The sequence below is a fragment of the Adiantum capillus-veneris genome, chromosome 8 (assembly GCF_014529385.1).
Source record: "Adiantum capillus-veneris isolate H3 chromosome 8, ASM1452938v2, whole genome shotgun sequence".
Taxonomy (NCBI): domain Eukaryota; kingdom Viridiplantae; phylum Streptophyta; class Polypodiopsida; order Polypodiales; family Pteridaceae; genus Adiantum; species Adiantum capillus-veneris.
Genome location: NC_140938.1, coordinates 65,829,166 through 65,836,434, shown reverse-complemented (window position 1 = coordinate 65,836,434; position 7,269 = coordinate 65,829,166).

Sequence of the window (7,269 nt, the reverse complement as noted above, 5' to 3'; positions counted from 1 at the left end):
CATCGCAACAATTATTAACAGTAGTGGATTTTTGACCTAGTCGTTTTTGACCCAGAATACACCTAAATGCTTAGCAATGATGCCCCAATGCCCCGCATATGCTTAGTTTTTTATGTTGAAGTGTAATTCCTACTTATGATGAAATTAGGCCACGGGTCGGTGACGCCAAAAGCTATAAAATACTGTGATGTGTTTACGTCAATGCATAGAGCTCTTGCCTGCGGTTGGAATGCAACAAACACTACTGCAATGTGACAACCGGAGAGGGAGTAGGAAGTGTGAGAAGGAGATAAGTGAGCGTCGGTAGCTCACACTGTGTATTTCATTATCCAAAACTTACAAATAACTTACAAGAAATGTCTTTTATACTTCGCCAAGGTTTTTGGTGGTCAAAGATAATAATTTGGGAGCTCTAACTAAAGCTAGGTAATGACAAGTTGATACAATCTGGAAACTTGTAGCCCTGGCTCACCAATTACAAGGTTTATATGAAAAATAGGAGTTACAATATTCTCGATTTATAAAAAATAATAAGTGTTTTACAATGAGAGCTCCAAAAAATGGTATTTGTGGTATCCGTGTTAGCTTGTTGCTAACACGGGCTCTAGTGCTGGTAGATCAGTGGCACTGGGTACAATCAACCCAACACGGACCAACCAAACCGGAAATTGGGGGATAAGCCTCCTAACACAGGCATTGGGCTTGGCCACATTGCCGACAAGGTTTCAGTGCAGAATGAGCAAAGACCACAACCACCATGAAAGTGTCCTATCATTCTTCCACTATAGGAGTATGAAATCATTGTGGAGATGGCAAGCCAGAGAATTGACCTAGCAAGCCAAGGTGAAACTCCTGCAGGCTTGAGGTTGAAGGTGTTAGAGATTGAGACGCAGCTCAATGCCACCAGAAGAGAGCTTGCACTAGCTCAAACCAAGCTTTCAAAGTACAACAAGAAGTTTGGTCCCCTTACAAAAAAAAATGTTAGAGCTGCCATCAATCTCGACGCATTTTTGGCTACACCGACCAACTCTACATCTCTTGGCTCTGATGAATTTCTCTTGAATGTGATTTTGGTAGATCTCACTCAGCATGCTAACCTATAAAATCTATACATTCTATTGTTGTAATCCTCTAAGACAACCTTTTGTAATCATTTTACATAATCAGCTCTGATATCAAACGCTTTGTATCTTTTTCATTGTGGTTATAAATTCTATATAGTAAGTATAAAATAAAAGTAATTGACAATCATACAACACAAAATGACATGGCAAAAAGAGAGAGATCATAAGATATGGGCAGCAAACTCAAGATGATTACAAGTACATTGTACCAAAGGTGTTTTTAAACACTGTTGTTACAATCAAACACCGGAACCATGTCATCAACTTCTTCCATGTATGAACATTTTGAAGCTACCTCCCACTTTGACTCACCGTCACTTTGCACCTCAACAGCAACTACCTCATGTATTTTCTTTATACCAAAATAATATTCAGTTGTCATCGCAATGTTGGTTGGAGCATGCAACAATCTTATATTACAAAACACATATATTAGATCCTCAACTCGTTTTGGTTTAAATCTATTTCTCTTCTTAGTATGTAAGAAGTCAAATACAAACCAACTTCTCCTGCAACTGCCACTTGAAGCAGCAATCAATAATACTTTGACAGCTAAGTATTGCAGCTCTATCTTTTCTCCACCATATTCTTTCCACCACATATGTGCGTTAACATTTTTTAAGACGTCGATGTGCCAAGGATCACCAAATATACCAACCCTATTGGCATAGCAACACATTGATGAAAAGTACTTTTCCCCTCATCCGACCCTAAGAGTTGTATGCACACAGCTTTGAAACCACGCATCACTTCTGAATTGGAGGATTGTTCATAGAGCTGAAATTTTGGATCCAAGGCAAATGTTGTGTTGTGTAACGGCATGTACATCTGTACCCATTGAGATTTTGTGCATGAAACTAGAAATATTTTATCTCTACCAATGTATCCTTAAAAGTCGAGCTTTTCAATGACTTCTAACATATACCAATATACCTTTCCAAAGACAAAAGAGTCTTTATCCACCAAGAAAAATAGATCCACAAAGGGGTTAGTAACATTGATATCCTTTTTCACATTTCTCTAAAACACTGAAGAATCGATGAGTTGATGAACCCTTATGATGTAGCTTAGTAACTGGGATATTTGCTAAGCTATGTATCCCTACGCATGTTGAACTCTTTCAGTGTTGACAATACGTAATATGCAATAGCAAACCGAGTCACACAAAAGATTTGTAATGCCTTGTACAGAGCATATGAAAATTGATGCTCTCTAATGAACTTTACTATTGTGTTTTCTTCCAACAAATTAGTCTTTATTTGTTCAAGTTTGCCAATGTCTTTCAAAATCAGACTGATAGTATGTGCACCACACTGTATCAATTTTAATTTCAGATACTTTGCTTGAATTGCAAGACCTACACTTTTGTAATTTCCAACATTGTCGGTGACAATGGATGTCACATTCTTTGGCCCTCCAGCTTTTGATATAGCACATTCATAGATCTTTGAAAGGAAGGAAATGCTTTTTTCTTCAAGGACGTATCAATAGCTTCTAAAAATACTGACCCTCGTGGACAAATCAACATCACATTGATTAAAGATTTTTTTTGACAATTGGTCCATCCGTCCAAAGTTATAGTACATCCAAAAGTAGGAACATACTCCAAACTGCACGTTTGAGCATTTTTTTAACCTCATCTTTGATTTTGTCAACATATCTTGCGCATTTTATTATAATCTAGCATCACAACTCCTTTTTTGGTGATGCTCATCAATACATCTTTGAAGATAGGGTTCTGCACAACATTGAATGGAATACCACATGTGAGAAAAACTTGCGTCCACTTGAAATTCAATATATATAACCATTGTTTATTAAAATCTTAAAGGAGTGTTTGATCCATAGATAACCCTCTTCCAATACCATCGGTATATTTTCTCTTTGAATTAGATGCATTACTAGATGTACCTACGTCAAAGGTTGGTGTACCGTGCACTCCACTCTGGAAACAAGGATTGAGGGAATTATTCTCTCTATTCTCAGTGCCCATTGGATTCCTCTCCTCATCCAATCCGCTCTTCCCATAGTATGATTGCTTTTGCTTTTCCCTTTGCTTTTCCCCTCAAGGACAACCTTTACTTTTTCTACATAATCCGGAAATCTTTCATATATGTCTCGTGGAGGCAAGGTACAATTCCCAACATTGCCTGACACTTAAAACAAATTCTCTTTGATCCTTGTAGAATTGCCATTGAACACATGGTGACAAAACGTGCACTTCAATCAAGATGCAGATCGTCCTAGTACAATTTCATGTACGTATGTCCACTCATGACCATGAACCATGATGCATAAAAGAGATCTGTAAAAAATAGACAAGTGTAATTTGTAAATTGATCTTTTTTTATTTATCACACGTGAAGTATACAATTTATTAATTGATTATGCCAAAAACTTGAAAGTGCATACCAATTGTATCCAACAATAGTTTTACATTGTATGCACATATCCCAAAAGAGGATATAATTCAGTGTTTACGTATTTGGAATAAATTTTGAATACTTTACATCTACAAATGATATGAATTTTACACTAAATAATATTTTGTCACATCGGATCATCTCAAAGTGTGAGCATAATACTCTAACTCAACCTGATGTCATTGGTTACCAACGATCAATTTTGGATTGTAGCTACATTATCATAACTTTTTACAAATCACATTGGTAAAAACAATTTGTATTGATCATTGCATATCTTTTTGGAAGTGTGAGCAACTACTCTAACATAACAAGGTGATAACATCATTGTAATAGAAGCACTTCTAGTGGTACAAGATAAATATCAAGTATGGCAAAAAAGATTTAATTGACAGGGAGGAGTTTTTTTCTCCTTGTTTATGCCCATCACTCTAGGACCAACTTATCTTTCTATTTGTGCACTAAGAAATATACTCTCTGTTGTGTGACTTGAGATTCTTCAGCTTCTCCAAGTTTTGTGTGTATCCTTGTAACCCTAATTCTAGCAATTGGTATTGGAGCAGGTTGCATTTTCCCAAGCATACTCGTCAGCATCACTAGCATCCCCTTTCTCATTTTCTTTGAAATTGGGTAAGCTTTGGTATGCATCAACATGTCGACTAATACTTTGGGTAATCTTGTAGAGCTAATTCTACTCACAATTTTGTTTCGAACTCATTTCGACCTCTGTTTCCACTAGAAGCACTACTGCATAGGCAATTTTTTCCTTTTGTGCAATACTTCTATCAATACATTTTTTTGTAGAACGGGTCCCTTACAGTCCTCTTCAGGTTGTGATACATAGCTCGTGTTAGTCCTACTTCACTTTTCCTCTTTTGGAGCAATTTTCACGTCAAGTGTAGTCACTCACCATGGCTAAGGTGACAAGAAAAAGGAAATTTAATGATTGCTAGCTCTAAGTTTTGGGTAAAGAGGACAAGAATCCATTTGTGGTAGATAGATGGCTACATGAAATTATTTGTGGGAAAAGAATACCATTACACATCAACTACGATCACCAAAATTAGAAGTGATTTGTATTTTTTGGTGTGTGAATTAATAATATATCCACCCATGGCTATGTCTTTAGCCATTAGCATCGGCAAGGATACCCTCTATGGGTGTGTCTCTAGCCATCCATGTTAGTATTGTCAGGTATAAAGGTCAAATAAGTTTTACTTACAAGCAATTACATTAAAATATTGACTCAAAGGGGTCAACGATGTCGAAAGTATAAGCAGTTGCTCTAACACAACAAGGTGATAACATTATCGTAGTTGAAGCATTTCTAACCATACAAGATAAGCATCAAGTACGGTAAAAAAGCCTCAATTAGAAACTTCGTCAACATTCTATCATGTGTGTATATCACTCTAACATAAAGACTCAGAGAAATTCTTAATTTTTAAACCTTAATCTAAGTAAAACAACTGATTATCTCCAGTGCGAGTAAACACTTTTACTCTAGCACAAAAGTAAATAATCATTATTTACGATACACACACATCTTCAAGTGTGAGTATATACTCCAACACTATGATAGATGGTTCCCGGCCTAATTTTCTTCTCTTTAAGTGTGAAAAAACTCCAACACAAAAAGAGAAAGTTTTAATTTTTATTTTGATTCAAAACTATTCAATTCAAAAATTAGAAACAAAAAGAAACTACAAATCATAAAATTAAAATTGAAATTAATTTTAACTAAATATTATTCTCTATATTTTTATAAATATTTTATCATTAGAGTGAAGACGATTACTTTTATGAAGTAGGTGAATGTTTGGTCGTGTGAAATATTCCTGAGAGAGCTTTAGTGGTTGCATATATATATACTGAGTACTTCGATCAAAAAATTATTTGATTGAAGAATTCTTTGATCAAAGTACAGAGAAATAATACGGAGACCTGAATTCAGTGACATATTCGTTTTATATCCCCTAATGTATTATACGAGCATTAAATACATATAATACATTTAACCTTTAGCGTATAATGCAACTTAGATTCTGATATACCAACAAGGCAACCTATTTCAATATGCTCCCCTATAGGAGGTATTTGTGAGCCTTTCATAGAAATATCCCCAAAACTGTAACCCCCAACAATCACATTGCCAAGATCTCAAGCATGTCTAACTTCAACCTCTTGGGTTCTATGCTCCATGTCCTTCCTGTTGAACTCGCCACAAGTGAACCTACCGTATCAATTTGTTGTATCTCCAAGGACAAGCATATGTAAACCATGTTTTCAAGGTACTAGTCCATGGCCTCTTTGAGATCTTACTGGATCCATCAACATCTTGGAGGAAATACAATGTACCACCCAAACCTTTGCTCCTGGAAAGGATTGCAACAACCTTGATTGTCATCATTTGAGACTCCCTTCTCTTAGTAAATGTTAAGTAGCATCGCTTTTCACACCTCACCTGCTTCAGATTTCCAACCTCCTTCTTATGTTTCTCTTGGTGGTGACTATATTGGAGGCCTTGGAACAAGTGGTAATATCCAGCTCAACCAAAGCTTCAGGTTTTATCCGCTTGTGAGCCTAGGTATGGTGGAGATCATCGGACATGCACATAGCTTAGATATATTATCTATGAGAATCTGTTTGTTTTCGTATGTATGCCACCTTGCCTAGCACATTGTAAGAAAATAACTAATAGGTTTAGTCCAAAGGAGCTATGAGCTTGGTTGGTTGAGTATTCGACCTCCTTGACTCATGTTATGGATTTGAGTGCAGTCAAACGACTTTGTGCATTCATAAAGAGGGGTGAGTTTAAGAAATCAAAGGACCCATGAATGAAAAAATTCAAAAGGCTTTTTATGTCCATATAAAGAGATGGTCAAGAGCACATTGATACATTTGTATTTTTTTTTACTTATTTTCTTTTTAACCTTTTCTTCTCTTCAGAGAGTTCTTGCACTATGCAGGTAGCCCTTTTTTTTTTTTTTAAGCCATTGGGACAAGGGGCACATTTTTTTGGTCGTAGATGGCTTGAGTGAGGCAAATTGATGTGTAGACTGATTTGTACTTCTATATATTGTATATATTCTATATCTATACCATATATAATGAAGCTTAACATTTTTGAGAAAGGAGACAGCCTCCACTTGTGGCTCTTAGGTTCACTTCATTGAAAACTTTACAAAATGTTTCATATTTGTGAAGAGTGAACCTTTTCAACTTTTAGCTGGACACGTTTTAAAAAAAAGGGGTTGATTTTACTTTTTCTTTTAAAGGAGACTTCCCTTTTTCTTGTAAAAGCCAATTGAGGGTGAAAATTTAAGGAATTGTTTGTATGTACATTAGCAAAATATTAATGGTTTACTTCAAGGTAGCTAAGGTTTTGCAATTTTCAATTGTTAAAAATATATTAAACCTCGCTTTTTATTGAATACCAATTTTGATTAGTTCCAAAATAATAACGTACATGTGTGTGTGTGTGTGTGTGTGTGAGAGAGAGAGAGAGAGAGAGAGAGAGAGAGAGAGGAGGGTCTCTAAGAGGGCATCAAATCTTTTTTTTATCGAAATAATTTTAAAGTAAATAAAGCACACATTAAAAACTCTTTTGATTTTTAGGTCAAAATTTGAAGAATTGATGTTATTCGTCTATATAAACACTCTATGGCGAAAAGGGGTCATCTTGCCATGTTTTATCATATCCAAATTCTAACAAAGAAATA